Source organism: Pelodiscus sinensis, chromosome 4 (genome assembly GCF_049634645.1).
Source record: "Pelodiscus sinensis isolate JC-2024 chromosome 4, ASM4963464v1, whole genome shotgun sequence".
NCBI lineage: Eukaryota > Metazoa > Chordata > Testudines > Trionychidae > Pelodiscus > Pelodiscus sinensis.
In genome coordinates, this window is record NC_134714.1 from 96529620 (window position 1) to 96544878 (window position 15259).

General features: G+C 46.7%; 1 protein-coding gene and 1 long non-coding RNA gene across 8 annotated transcripts in view; one reads left to right on the plus strand and one right to left on the minus strand.

Annotated features, from left to right (window-relative positions):
* Window positions 1-15259, minus strand: part of DCDC1 (doublecortin domain containing 1) — a 604418-nt gene that overhangs the window by 259324 nt on the left and 329835 nt on the right. The gene's annotated exons all lie outside the window — the stretch shown is intronic.
* LOC142829184 (uncharacterized) overlaps window positions 1-15259 on the plus strand; it is a 47065-nt gene that overhangs the window by 14313 nt on the left and 17493 nt on the right. Inside the window, exon 2 of the long non-coding RNA XR_012903581.1 lies at window positions 9028-9171. This is a non-coding gene — a long non-coding RNA (uncharacterized LOC142829184). The remainder of the gene's footprint in view (window positions 1-9027; window positions 9172-15259) is intronic.

The window sequence follows — 15259 nt, forward strand, 5'->3', positions numbered from 1 at the left end:
GAGCGGTGGATACGGCGGGCCAGCTCAAAAGGGCCGGCCGCCGGCGCAGGAGGAGGCAGGCTCCCGGCAGGAGAAGAGGAACCGAGCCGGAGGCAGGACGGAGCCCGGGCGGCACACCCCGCGGCTACCAGCCCGGCGCTGGGCCCGGGGGCTTCGGGACAGCCACTGCCCCGGCGATCCCTCAGCCCGTCGGCCGACGGGGGGCGTACCCCACCGCGCCGCGCCCAGCAGGAGCGGGACGCACGGAGACGGAACGGCGCCTCAGAGCGATCCCCCGAGGATACGTCGGGAGGCGAGACCCCACGAGACCCCAAACCAGGGTAGGTGGGAAGGCGGCGGGCCCGATTGGCGGGCACCGCCCGGGGGGAGGAAGGAGTCCGGGGCAGGACGCTTTTGGCGACCGTGGATGGACGAGTTTCGGAGGGATTAGCTCCCTCGTCCACCGCGTCGGGGCGTTAGCAAGCCCCGGCGCCCAGGGCCCCGGGCTGGGACCCGGAGAGAGGGCGGGACCGGGTCCCCCTCCCTCCCCGAAGGGAGTATCCCACTCCCCGCGGCTGGCGCAGAGAGACGCAGTGAGTTACGACCCCACAAGGGGAAACGTTGGACCAGGGGCCGGCTGCCCCACCCCGCTCGGGCGGGTGACTGTCGCCGGGTTCGCTGACCCCCCCTTCCCTTGGGAGGGGGTGATCGCACCCGTTACCGGGGGTTCCCCGTTGGGGGCTCCAAGGCCGAATAGGCCCAAAAAGGGGGAACACGAGGGTTCGCTGACCCCCCCTCTTGGCCCAAGAGGGGGTGATCGCACCCGGAAACCCCCACACGCACACACAAACAGAAAGCTCAGTCCAGATCGCCACAATATTATCTGCAAAATAATTTGAAAAAGCTTCACAATGTGAGACTCTGTCAAGCCAAATAATCTCAGTCTAGTAGGGGATGAATCTCTCTAGCAGACATTCTGTTGTCCAGCAACATACATGGTCCAGCATGACATTCAGTTAGCGAGATGTCCACTTATGGGTGTGGCCATGTGTCCCATGGTCCCATAAAGTTGTTTACAGCAAACAATCTTGGCTCAGTGTTCTGTGCTGTTATTTAGCTCTAATTTACCCCAAATGTCTTCTATGAGCCTTAAAAGCAATCCCTAGTCTTTCAGTACTTTAGAAACTAAAAAAAATGTAGATGGTATCATGAGCTTTCATGGGCACAACCCACTTCTTCAGATCCTTTCATCTCATTGTTTTTTAAGTTCTTCCAGTTAACAGTATAACATGGCAAGCCCCCTGAAACTTTTCTATTATTCTAGTAAGCAGTGGAAGGGCTGGTAATGCTGCTAGTAGGGATGTAAATCATTAACTGGTTAACCAGTGAGACGCACCCTTAATGGTGAGGATTACCCAGCCATCTGTTTGGTTAGGGTATGTCTACACTACAGCGCTAATTCGAACTAACTTAGTTAATTCGAACTAAGCTAATTCGAACTAACGGATCCAGACTAAAAAACTAGTTCGAATTAGCGTTTTGCTAATTCGAACTAGCATGTCCACATTAAGTGGACCCTGAACCGGGGTTAAGGATGGCCGGAAGCAGTGCCGGCAGGGCATCAGATGAGGACTTACAGCGTGGAGCTGTTGCCTCAGGCTAGCCGAGGGCTGTGCTTAAAGGGACCTGACCCCCACCCCGGACAGACAGTTCTCAGGGGTGCCCCGCTTGCAAAGCAGTCCTGGCTTGGAGTGCCCTGAGTGCCCATACTGGGCACATCACAGCACTCGGTCATCAGACCGGCTGCACTTGCCGCAGGCTGCCATTTGGGGAGAGGGGGCAATTGGGGGGCTGCAGGAGAGCTTCCACTCCCAGAGGCCCGCAGAGCCAGCCCAGTCCTCCCCATCGGGGGCACGTACCCCATTCCTCTCTCACCTCCTTCCACTTACCCTTCCCTAGCCCCCCTTCCTGATGTACAAAATAAAGAAAATGTGTGGTCAAAAATAGAATCTCTCTTTATTGAACAAAACTCAGGGAGACTGGGAAAAGGAGGTGGGAGAGGGGAAGAGAGAGGGTGGGAAGGGGAGGGCAACTATAATGATCAGAGGTTTGGAAAAGGTCCCATATGAAGAGAGGCTAAAGAGACTGGGACTTTTCAGTTTAGAAAAGAGGAGACTGAGGGGGGATAGGATAGAGGTCTCTAAAAGCATGAGTGGGGTGGAGAGGGTGCATCAAGAAAAGTTCTTCATTAGTTCCCATAATAGAAGGACTAGAGGACACCAAACGAAAGGAATAGGTAGCAGGCTTCAAACTAGTAACAGAAAGTTGTTCTTCACAAAGCAAAGAGTCAACCTGTGGAACTCCTTGCTGCAGGAGGCTGTGAAGGCTACAACTAGAACAGAGTTTAAAGAGAAGTGAGATAAAGTGATGGAGGTTGGGTCCATGGAGTGCTATTAGCCAGGGGGTAGGAGTGGTGTCCCTGCCCAAAGTTTGTGGAAGGCTGGAGAGGGATGGCACGAGACAAATGGCTTGGTCACTGTCTTCGGTCCATCCCCTCCAGGGTCCCTAGGGTTGGCCGCTGTCGGCAGACAGGCTAGTGGGCTAGATGGACCTTTGGTCTGACCCAGTACGGCCATTGTAAGCTCAGGGCTCAGGGTCGGGGGTCTCAGTGGACCACCTTGATTTTCATGCACACCTGCTCCTGGGTGGCCAGGCTGGCAGCTCTCCTGCCCTAGACGGCCACTGTCCTGTGCCTAGTGCGGAGGTCGTGGATGAGGTCCACGATATCTGCACTAGATCAGGCGGGTGCCCGCCTCTTGCGGCCCGAGGAAAGCTCCTGGGAGCCGCCAGCCTGGTCCCGGGAAGAGGGGTAGGGCTGGGGGGCATCGGGTGGCTGGCTCGATCCGTGCCAGGTGCAGGGTCTGCTGGCTGGGTGCTGGCAGGCTTGCACCTGGCACGGGCACCGTAGCCAGCCCGTGCCCCTTTAAGCGGTCCGGGGCCGGGAGGGGAGCAATAGAGTTTCCCTGGTGTTGGCCAGAGTGGCCACCAGGGAAAGCTGGGGAGGGCTAGTAAGTTCGAACTAGGCTGGGGAGGGCTAGTAAGTTCGAACTAGGCTTAATCCTCGTACAATGAGGTTTACCTAGTTTGAACTAAGCGCTCCGCTAGTTCGAATTAAGTTAGAACTAGAGGAGCGCTAGTGTAGCGCCTATCAAAGTTAATTCGAACTAACATTCGTTAGTTCGAATTAACTTTGTAGTGTAGACATACCCTTACACACTGGCTTCCCGGGAGCCAGGCTTACAGGGGTTACCGGCTCCATTCCCAGGGAGACTTTGCTGTGGACTCTGCAGTGTAAAGATTATATATAATTACAGAGCCCATGGCACATGTAACTATGTAACCACTAGGATTTTTAATGGTTACACAGCTACGTTTTTAAACAACTGCTCACATCCCTAGCTGCTAGAAAATATTGGCCTCCCATGGTTCTCTGGTTTGGCACCAGTCAGGTTCTGAGGATGTTGGACTAGAGGCTCAAGCTGCAGGTTTTTGCCGACTCAAAACACAGAAACACAGAAACCCTCTGGACATATTATATGCATTATAAATATTCAATAATTCAATAATGACTAATACTACAGTAACATCCTGAAACTCCAGTTGGGATCAGACCCTGTTATGCTATTGTGGCATGGCCAATGTTGGTATGGTGGATCCCACACTCTTCTTGGTGGGGTCTAGGACATCAATCTTTGCCCCTGCTCTTGGGGCCCCAAAGACTCCACTAGTGGCCTAGGAATGTGGTAGGGAAGGGGTCTGAGTCCCAGGTCCTCTCAAAATTCTGCAGATGTCTTACCCTCTCCCCACTTGGGTTGGGTTACTCCCAGTTTTTGATGTTGGGGGAGGGAGTCTCCTCCTCTCTCCAATTCTCTGGTCTGTGAAATCTCAGCAACACATCTCCAATTTACAGTTCTCTTTCCTTCCTCGCTTCTTCCTGTCTGCTGGAAGCAGGGGCAGGAGCAGTTCTTGGGGTCCTGAAAGAGCCTTATTTAGATGCAGGTGCTTCAATTAGCTTGTAGAAACCTTCCTAGTTTACAGGGAACCATGTCTTAATTTGCCTAAGACTTATATATCTTCCCTTTAGCACTCTTCCACTGCTTTCTGGCCCTGCTTCATCGTACTGTACAAACACAAGGTCCCCACTCTGAATTCCTCCCACTTCAGCAGTTGTAGGTCACTATGAGTGTGTCTATACTGCATCCTGAGCTCAAAATAAGCTATGCAATTTGAGCTATGCAAATTGCGTAGCTTATTTTGAGTTAATTTCAAAATAAAGCACTATTCTAAAATGTCCCTTAATTCTGGTGGAATGAGGTTTACGCCAGAATAGCATGTCCGTTATTTAGAAAACTATTTCAAAATAAGGGGCGCTCTGTCAAGATGCGGAAAATGCTATTTCGGGAAATCAGAAGTATCCCGAAATAGAGTCGCTGTCTAGATGCCCTTAGTGATTTCCAAGGATGAAGGCAAGAAAGCAGGTGATTAGGAGTCACTGTATAAATAGTTAAGAATAACAGATCAATGGATCAGCAGAGACAATCTGTCAGCAGGACACTTTTCTTCCTAAGAGCTTTTGAATCCTTACAGGTTTCGTTAGGGCATACTTACATGATCAAGTTTTCTTGACAAAAACTGCCTTTTGTTGACAAAACAGTGATTGCATACACACTGCAATGTGTCTTTTGTTGGAAATGTCCACTTTTGGCAACCACCGCCCCCCTCAAAAAAGACTTTTCTTTTCCCCATCCTTTATTGTCAACAAAGGGTCACAGTCTAGACACTGCTGTTTGTTCTGTGAACAGAACTGGCTTCCTCCAGTATTCCACAATGCCTGTCCTAATCACTGTGCTCAGTGTTTTATGATTGCTGCTGCCCTTCAGGCATGCATCCCTCCCCTTTCAAAGCTCCAAGAAGTATCTCACAACTGAATGTGCTGCTTTGTTTGGGGAACAAAGAGGAAATCATTGGAGTGGTCTTGTTCTATCCTATACTAGGAACACAGTGGCAGACAGTTTGATGCTGCAGTTGGAGGGGTACATGCTGCTTTGACATTCCTCAGTAGGGAGAGCTCAGAGAGCTACTCACAATGCTGCTTCCAGCAGCTGAGGAGGCTGTGGGAGAAATTAGTGATAATACCAAGATGCACAGCATCAGTTCTGCCTTCCCATAACACTGCATTGTGGGATACATACCCACAGTGCATTGCACACACTGTTGATTATGGTGTCCACAGCGTGGACAGGATCTGTTGACAGAGGGAGCATGTGTCAACACCCTCTGGCAATTTGTGTTTGTTTCAACTCTGGGGTGTCAACATCAGCTTTGTAAACAAAACTTGGTAGTGTAGTCATACCCATAATCTTTGATGAAAAAACATCAAAATATGCCCTTTATCCTGATAGAAAAGAATCATGATAGCATTAAAACATAGTTTTAATGTGATCAACAACTGAGGACCAGATCATTGGAGAGCTTGTAATCTCCTGAATGTGTATATTCTATTTGTGTGCATGTATCATTCCTGAATTTGAAGTTAGAAATTTATAGTATAGGCTTACCAGTTAAGATTAACCAGCTGGGGCTGGAGTAGCTCCCCATAGAAGGCTCCAGGCCTATGGGGGGCCAGCCACAGCCAGGGGCTGCTTTGGTATCCAAAGCAGCCTCTGGTAAACATCCTGCAGGCAGTGGCTGCTCCAGCGAAAGTAGGAATAAGAAATCCTCCAGAAAAGGCTTTCTTTTCCGGAGAATAATGTCTAGACTGGCACTTTTCTCCGGCTTTTCCCCAAGCCGGAAAAAAGCGGCAGCCATGTTAATGCAAATGCTGCGGGGGATATTTAAATCCCCCGCGGATTTGCCTATTCCAAAGTCTACATTAGCATCCCTTTTCCGGAAAGGGGTGCCAATGTAGATGTAGCCTATGAGTTTTCTCTGTGTAAAACTTGTACGCAGAGTAAGACAGATTTATTTGGGGGTTTAGTTTCACTAGGGCTGTGAACCTGGTGCTATCAATTCCCTGTAACTTAGTCCTCCCAGAGCAGAGCTGTTCTTAGTGTTTGTGTCTGTGTTAGGGTCTGTGTTACTCTGTCTGTGTAATCCTGTGGGGCTATTTTACCCCCACTCTGTGCCTTTTCTGGGGGAGACCAGAGGTCCTGGCTCAGCAGGATGGGATGGCAAGGTGCATCAGAGGGCAGGTAGGCAGGCTTAGTGGTATGATCACCTGATCAAGTGACAGTCTCAAGGGGATTTCTGTGACCCAATCCATCACACTCTCCCTGAATGTTTATAAGGATATGTATACACTCAGAGTTTTGTTGGAAACACAGCCATTTTTCCAACAAAACGAGGAATGTCCACACTGCATTTGTGTTTTTTCACAAGAAAATCAAAAGAACAGAAGGGTGTTTCTGGCATTAGTAATCCTCATTCTACGAGGAAGAAGACTTTTTGCAAAAGAGCTCTTTCACAAAAAGGTGTGTGGGGACGGGGAAGAGGGAGTTCTTTTGGAAGAAAAGGAAAGAGGAAAAAACATAGTTGCGCCGGTGGCCACTCTGTCAGAGTAATCACAGCTGAAATGCAAGAGAGCATCCATTCAGTCTGGACGCTCGCTTTCAAAAAAGCAGATCGCTTCTTCGATGCACTTTTGCAGTGTGGACACTCTCTTTCGGAAGTAGTATTTTTGGAAGATCTCTTCTGAAAAAAAGCTTCTTCCAAAAGAAGCCAGTAGTCTAGACATAGCCTAAGAAAGCATGATGATGATAAGAAAAGGTAATAAGATCTTCTGTTATTAAGTGGGCCAACAGTAATTCCAAAGAGATTAATGTCGTTATTGCAGATGACATTGGTCCTGTGTACTTGGTGAGGTTATTACAGTGTCACTGGAAATAAACTACTTCTTTGAATAAATGTACAGAGTCTGCAACAATACCATTTTAAACTGAAGAAATTACACTATCTGTCCCGAGTTTGTACCCTTCATCAGATACTGTTGACGGGGCTTTTAACTTGCAAGTGAACAGAAAAGCCTAATCATGAAGGAGATTTAGAAGCAAAACTAAATTCCCAAAAAGAAGGTGATCCCCCCCAAAAGAACCACCCTGAAATAAGATAAAAACAGAAATGTGAGATAAGTGTATTTTTTACTTACTTCTAATCTAATCCCTTCTGAAAGCAAAGGGAGTGAAGCATATACTGGGAGTGGCAAAGTAGCAGAAGTGAAACATAAACACAATTGGCACAGAGATGTTTGATTTCATATTACCCATTAGCCAGCAGCAGGCAGATCTTACATGGGAATCCCCACAGTTATGGTACAATGACAACAGACAGTCTACTAATCCTCCTGCAAAGGCTGAAGGTTTAAAACAGCACTCTTATTCAACCTCACTATTATAAACTGCTATCAGATATCAGAGGTTTCACTACAACTGCGTAGAAGATTGTTTGGGTTGGTATTAGACACAAGTATCATTATGCTGTGTTCCTCTTTATATAACACCTGCTGTAAGTCCCTGTGTTCTTGTTATCACTACCACAGGTTTTAATCTTATAACATTTGGTTTAGTAGTGCAGCAGTGAGGAAGAACTGGCCCTTTGTATTCATCACAGGCTGGGACCCAGGAATAACACCATGATATTTATCAAGAGATAATGAAGCTGGACAGTATCCAAGTGACACTAGATAAAGAAACAACAGCATGTTCCTCTCACCAGCTTCTGAGTACCTTAAAAACCTGTAGAGCCTGGGGCAATGGTACCCCATAGAAACAACAATGGCCATTAACTTTCTTATTTGAGATTTCCCCTTCTTCATTATAGTTGATAGTTTTGCTTCAGACTAGCAGCCCATCACAGTGTATTAGACAGAGTCATTTCAGTGAGACAGCGTGCTTAAAAAGCATTAGAAATTGCACTGAAAAATTGCTATGCTATGCTACCACACAATATCTTGCTTCTGTGACACATGCTATTAAACAGCTTTCTTTAAGCCCACAGATAGAAGCAAGTAAAACATTCATTACATCTTCTAATAAAATTATTACTTTAAAATTATTCCATTCAGAAAGAAGGCAAAGGGATAAAGCATATGGTGTGACCATAAACAACAATATTGGAAATTGTACAATCAAAGCCAAATTATCATAGAGACACCATCTGAAATATCCATTAACTAATATTAGCTGAGACTTAGTCTGTAAAAAAGGACTTGTTACTTTACTGTTATTATTTACATGTGGTTATCAATAAGGGGCATATGTATCCCTGGGGTACTCAGAGGTCTTCCAGGTGTTACATGAACTCATTTAAATATTTGCCTAGTTTAATAAGAGGCTACATAAAAACCATTAGCAAAATCAGTACAAACTACAATTTCAAGCAAACAATGTCTTATTTATACTGTTCTACATTCTATACACCAAAATGTAAGTATAGTATTTATATTTCAATTGATTTATTTAATAACTATATGGTAAATATGAGAAAATAACCAATTTTTCAATATTAGTGTGCTGTGTCACTTGTATTTTCATATCTGAGTTTGTAAGCAAGTAGTTTTTTAAGTGAGGTGAAAGTGGGGTATGCAAGACATATGAGATTCTTGAAAGGGACACAGTAATCTGGAAAGGTTGAGAGCCACTGATTTACACAGAACTGTAAATATGCATTTAAATGAGCTGACTCTAGGTATTACTGCACATTGTGAATGATGCATTTTTATACTGAGGAGGAATACTCGAAGTAAGAGATTAACTGATTGAAAGCAACGTAAGGAGGTGTGAATTACACACCTCTTTAAGAGCTTGGGACTCGCGGAGGAGTCACCCAGGCCTGGTCTATACGAAAGGAAAACGCCAACTGAAGATACACAACTCCAGCCAGGTTAATTACGTAGCTGGATTTGAAGTATCATAAATGGAATTTTGGCGCCGTCCACACAGCGGGAGGTCAATGGGCGCACACCCTCCCATCGACTTCCCTTACTCCTTGCAGGAGCAGGACTTCCGGTGACGATGGGAGTGCCTTTTAATTTGAATCAGTGTGTCTTCACTAGACCTGCTAATTCAAACCCTGGAAGATCGACTGCGGCTGCTTCAATCTTCTCTGTAGCGTAGACATGACCCCAGAGAAGGACAGGTAAGAACATTAGTTATTATCAACTCTGTCTTCTGCCTGAAGTAATGATAACAGATTTAACTATGGATAGTACAATACAGAAGTACTACTGGTAGAGGCCCCCCCAATGGATCACTACCTTGTCGTGGTTGGGGGACTTGTGTGTCTCAATGACCTCTAGAGTTATGTCGGTGGGAGCCTAGTGCTCCTAGTAGGATAATCCATGCTAGACAGGTCGAAGGGTTAGAGACCAGACTAAGTGTGATTCACTGGTCCTCCAGGTTGGGGGTTCAGGCTCAGGGCTCACAACCCTGACCTAGGAAAATAATTATGTTACAGAAACAGCAATAAATAATTCTCCTACAACTTTGTGCGATGGCCTTCCTAAGTCCCCTCTGGGGACCTGTATGACTGACTGTAATGAAAGCCATGAGGAAGCTACTGCCGCAATGATGGACACCAAGACAAAGACCAGAATTGGATTCTGGAATATACAAACCATGTACGATATTGGCAAGCTAGTACAAATAGTTGCTGAAATGGGACGATACAATCTACACGTCCTTGGTGTTAGTGAGAGAATGAATTACAACCAGGACACACTGGAGAAAATGGCCAAAGACAGACAAAAATGGAGAACCTTCGTTGCTGCCCTATATACCAGCGGGTGTAATAGGCACTTCACTTCTCTCACTAACACCAAGGATGTGCTGAATCATTGCATTGTTTTACCATTCTGACCACACCTTCTGTTGAGCAATCACCATTTATTTTTCATTTTATGGAGACAGCTAGCCCTCCAGAAGCCTTTTGGTAGGGGAACATTGTTGCTATTTATCATTAATTTATTCTTGCGTCTCCTCTGGCAACATTCCTAATATTAGCAGGAAAGCTCTATGCCACTGAAGGTTATCCCTTGCAATGGAGTGATTTTCCTCTACCCCATTATTTCAGCTCTCTAATCAGAGTCCAAACTGACTGTTAAACTTAAAAGAAATATGAGTTTATTCTTTTCTTTTGTTAAAATGTTGCGCAAGAATGACTAATGACCAAGAGGAAGAGACTGATAAACATGAGGTTCTCCTCTCACTCATATCAGTATAATTCAAGAGCAATTCCAATGACATCAGTAGAATTACACTAATATATACACTAATACACTAACTGGTGCAAATGAGAGGCAAAACAAGGCCAATGGTATCAGTGCTTTCTGCAACTACTAGGGAAAAGATGCAAGAAAAAAAGTTCTCTTAATGTATCTTCTGCTTCATATAATTCATTCCCAGGCATTGCAATAGAGAATATCCAAGAAGAATCCCATTATAGAATGTCATCTATCATAATCATCCATCTTCTATTTTAAGTCAAAATTTAATTTGTGGCACTCATTTCTATTACCGACAGAGAGACAGCCATCTCTCTCTGAGATCCCTCGAATCAAGTAAGATTTTCCCTTGGACACCTATAACTGATGAGTGTGTAGATGAGAAATTAAGCCAATTCTAGCAAGGAACACTCTCTGGCAGTGGCTGCATATGAGATCTCCAGCGGCGCTGACACCAGCAGCACCAATATGGGCCTGGGCACACTCCTTACATTGGGCTCTCTGATCTTTTTCATGGAGACATCGTTTGACCTCTAAGTGTTGGGCACTATTCTTAATGGTGATCCTCCAGGTTACCTGATCCTTCACCTCCCTCTCCCAGGTGTGAACGTCAATGCCATACTTTACCAAGGTGTTCTTAAGAACATCCCTGTAGCTCTTCCTCTGCCCACCATGAGACCTCGTCCCAGTCCTCCACTGAGTGTAGAAAATCTGTTTAGGCAAGTGTGTGTCAGGCATCCTGACCATATGACCAGACCATTGTAGCTGCCTCCGGGTGACTATTGCTTCAATGCTGCATGAGTCAGACTTGGCAAGGACATTAACATTGTGCCAACTGTCTTGCCACATGATGCCCAATGTTCTCCTCAGGTACCTTTGATGAAATTTCTCCAGATCTTTAATATGTCGTCTACAGGGAATCCAGGCTTCAGCTCCATACAGCAATGCTGGGCTGACTACGGCATTGTAGAGGTCTGTGTCTTGATGTCATGGTTATTGAAGACTCACCTCTGTAAATGTCCATAAGCTACACTGGCACTGGGGATCTGATGGCAGATTTCATCGTGAATGTCAGCATTGTTGGACAAATCGCATCTGAGATAAAGGAAGTTGTTGACATTCTCCAGAATTTGGTTGTCCGCTGTGATAGCTGGTTCGAATAACAGTAATATGGGTGTTGGCTGAAAGAGAACCTTAGTCTTTCGTGCATTGAGAGTCAATCCCAACCTGCAGTAGGCCATGGCAAAAACCTTGATGATTGCTTGGAATTCTAACAAGTGGTGTGGAAGTGCAAAGAAGCTGGGTGGGTATATAAGTACTCATGTTCCTTTGCAGTAATGAAGTATTTTTGCTCTTCTCCTCCCTTGGAGATGGCAGAGAGGGGGTAAGTCAAAGGGCCTTTGTGATTTTAGTGATCCCATTATGCAGGGGAAAGGCCAACCTGGCTGGGGCCACTGAACCAAGTACACCAAAGAGGGTATTTGTGGATTCTTCCAGCTCTTCAGCCTGGATGTTTAAATTGGAGGCCAGTAGCTTCAAAAAGTCTTAGGCTATGTCTACACAACAGGGTTTTTGTACAAAAACAGCCATTTTTGCGCAAAATCTCATGGAGTGTCCACACCTCAAGCGCGTTTTTGCACAAGAAAATTTACAGTAGAACAGCAGAACAGAGGGTTTTTGCAGTAGAGGTATATCTCTTTTTCCAAGGAATAACTCCTTTTTGCGCAAGAGTTTTTGTGCAAAAAGGTGTTTGTGGGTGCTCAACAAGGGTTTCTTGCACAAAAAGAGCCTATCAGAAAAAGCACAGGTGCTTTTAATGGCAATCAGAACTTTCTTGCGCAAGAGTGTCCATGCAGTGTGGACTTTCTCTTGCACAAAAGCGCATCACTTTTAGTGTGGATGTGCTTTTGTGCAAGAAGTTTTTGCGGAAGATCTATTCCGCTACAAGCTTCTTTCACAAGATGCCTGTAGTGTAGATATAGCCTGAGTGTGCTCTGACCTTACCCTGCAGAACATCAGGAGGAGGCATCTGGGGATGAGGAGGGGGATGCTTGCCTCAATGGTCCTTCGTCTGGTACAATAGGCTGTTCTGATAACTCCTTCTTGATTGGTGGGGTGGTGGGTTCTGCGGCCTCAAGTGCTGAGGGCAGCCAGCAGGAGAGAGCAGGGCTTAGATATGTAACTGGTGGTTCTGACATTGCCCAGTGACCATGATGGGGGTGAATGGGAACTGCCTTCTGCATGGTACCAACTGATCCTGCTCAAGACTTACCTTGCAGACTAAAGGAAGCATCTGGAATGGTGATCTGGCAACCAATGTCACTCCGTTGACCTGCACCATTGGCAAGTGAGTGGGGGCTGATGCCAAGCAGCAGATAACTGGTACTGGGATCCGCAAAAGGCTCTCCAAGAGCCTCTATGCTCTTCTTACGTGCATCTTGGGGAGTGTGGTGCTGGCAAACTGTGCAGTGATGCTGGTGGATGCGTGACCTGTCCTTCAAGTGGCAAAATGGATATGAGGAGTCCAACTCGTGGATATACCAAAAGTGCTAGGGGGTGCGCGCCTCCAAAGGTCTATGCCTGGCTACCGGTGACCTACATCTCAGGTCTCCAAGACCCATCATGCCAACTATGGACCATGCTGAGGTGTAAGTCTCCTGCCTGTCAGTATGGAGGGGTGAACTCTGGAGTGATGTCCCTCTAGAGTGTGAGTGCTGTCTACCAGGGGACTGAGACTAGCCAAGCAAAGATTCTCCCCTATGACAGGTCCTGCTTTCACTAGCAGAGTCCTGCTACTACATTGAGATAATGTCTGGGGCCACTTAAAAGGCCTCTGGGTTGGACAGCACATAAAGACAGGCACCATTACCCAGAACAGGGAGTGGGGAGTGAGGCTGATGACTCTTCTCCATCTGAGGTGAGTCCTTGGTCAATGGGGCTGCTCAATCTGCATCCAGACTGTCTCCCTGCTTGGCTTTGTCTTTACGTAGGCCAAGAGACATGTCTCTGCCCACTTTTTGGGGCCTCTTGGCTGGAGTCAAAGATAAGGACTAATGCTGATTTCTGGACAGTGCTGGTGGTGTGCTGTGCACTGTAGCACTGGTGCTTGGTGCCAAGTCCAAGAGCTGTTCTTTTGAGGCAAAGGCTGATTCCATGAGGAGAGTTTTTAAATGAATAATTCTCTCCTTCTTGGTTAGTGGCCAGAAGGATTTACACATTCAGCACTTGTCACTAATATGGGCCTCTCCCAAGCACCACAAACACTCATGTGGGTCATTGATTGGCAGAGGCTTTCGTCAACAAACATATGCCTTAAAGCCAGGGAACCAGGGCTTGCCCCATCCCAATACAACATCCCTAAGGGATTTACTAACACTGCTAACTACTAATGATTAACAACTAGATGGGACCTATTTACAAGAAAACAGTAGGCTCAACAGACTTGCCAGGCCCTTGAGCAAGGTGGGCAGAGCCCTGGCACTGTGCTCCCAGAAGGGGCAGGACTGGGGTCAGCCAGCCTTCTGCTCTGCCTGGAGCAGTCTGTGCCACAGATCCTACCACTCAGGCAGCCCTCAGAGCAGCATAGCACTCCAGTAGTGATTTGAAGGCCCCGGGTCATCAGTCACTGTCACACCTGCGATAGTAGCATTGGCAGCCGAGAGCCCGTGGCCCTTTGAATCGTGGGGCTCTGGGGTCAGTGGGCTTGCAACAACTATTAACAATAAGAAAGGTGACAGCAAGGGCTATAGCACTGCATTGCCAAGCACAGTTACTGGTAGCAAGAAGGAACTAAGGACATTAGTCATGCATCTGATGAAGTGGGTCTTTGCCCACAAAAGCTTACGCTCCAATAAATCTGTTAGTCTATAAGGTGCCACAGGACTTCTAACTGTTTATGCAGATTCAGACTAACATGGCTACCCCTCTGATACTAAGGGGTAGAGGTTCAGCAGTGCCCTATATAATGCAGTGTATGCATGCTACTCCAGGAGGTACTGGGCCAATTCCTTATGGATATTGCTAAGAGAAACTCTTCTGGCACCAGTGCATGTGGCATGCACTAACACTGAAAAGACATGAGCAAACACTCAAAAAAGAAAGCTTAGTTTCTGAATGGAAAGTTGCTTAGATAGTGGGAATGTTGTCAAATCGGTGGTGGTAATGTCTTACTTGCCAGTGAAACAACATGTAACAGTACAGTGTGATTTTTTTTCTAATACCCTGTTTTAATATTAACAACCTTCATGTGACATTTTTTAGAAGACTTGAATCTGACAAAATAATTGAATTAAAAGTACTGAACAATTAAAGCAGGACTCAAGTGGCACTTAGGTCATGGGTTGGATTTCTGCACAGGGTGAATTTTATTCATCATGGATTGACCAAATAGAATACATGATTTCCTTTCACATTAGTGGGAGAGGAGGGCTGAAAGCCCTATACATCACTTTGAACAGCTGTGAGCCCAGGGGAGGGGAGAAAGGATTTAGGTGCTGCTCCTGCCCCCAGCACAATCCCATTAGCCAGTTTCTGGCCAATAACAGCTGCCTGTTGTCAACAGGCAGCTTGCAAAGCACCTCTCCTCAGGCTTGTAGCTATTCAAAACCCACATGGACCATGCAGATAGTGCAGGGACGGGATAGGAAAGGAGTCTACTTGAGAAGGCTTTTTGCTGGGAGTCAAGCAGGTAAGTCTCCCAACCAGAGCCTGCCTCTGGCACCCCAACCCTTTGCGCCTCTACCCCACATAACCCAAACCCTCTGTCCCACCTCCTGCACCCATATCTCCTCCCAGATGCTGCACCCCCGTCTCCTGTCCCAAGTCACAACCCCCTCCTGCCCTAGGTCACAGCCCAAACCTCTGCACCCTAGTCCCCTAAGCCAGGTCACAACTGTCTCCTTCACCCAAACTCCCTTCTACATCCCAACCCCTTACTGCAAGTTCCCTTCTGCACGCAACCTCCATCCCAGACCCCACACCTCCTCCATTAACATGGATGAATGC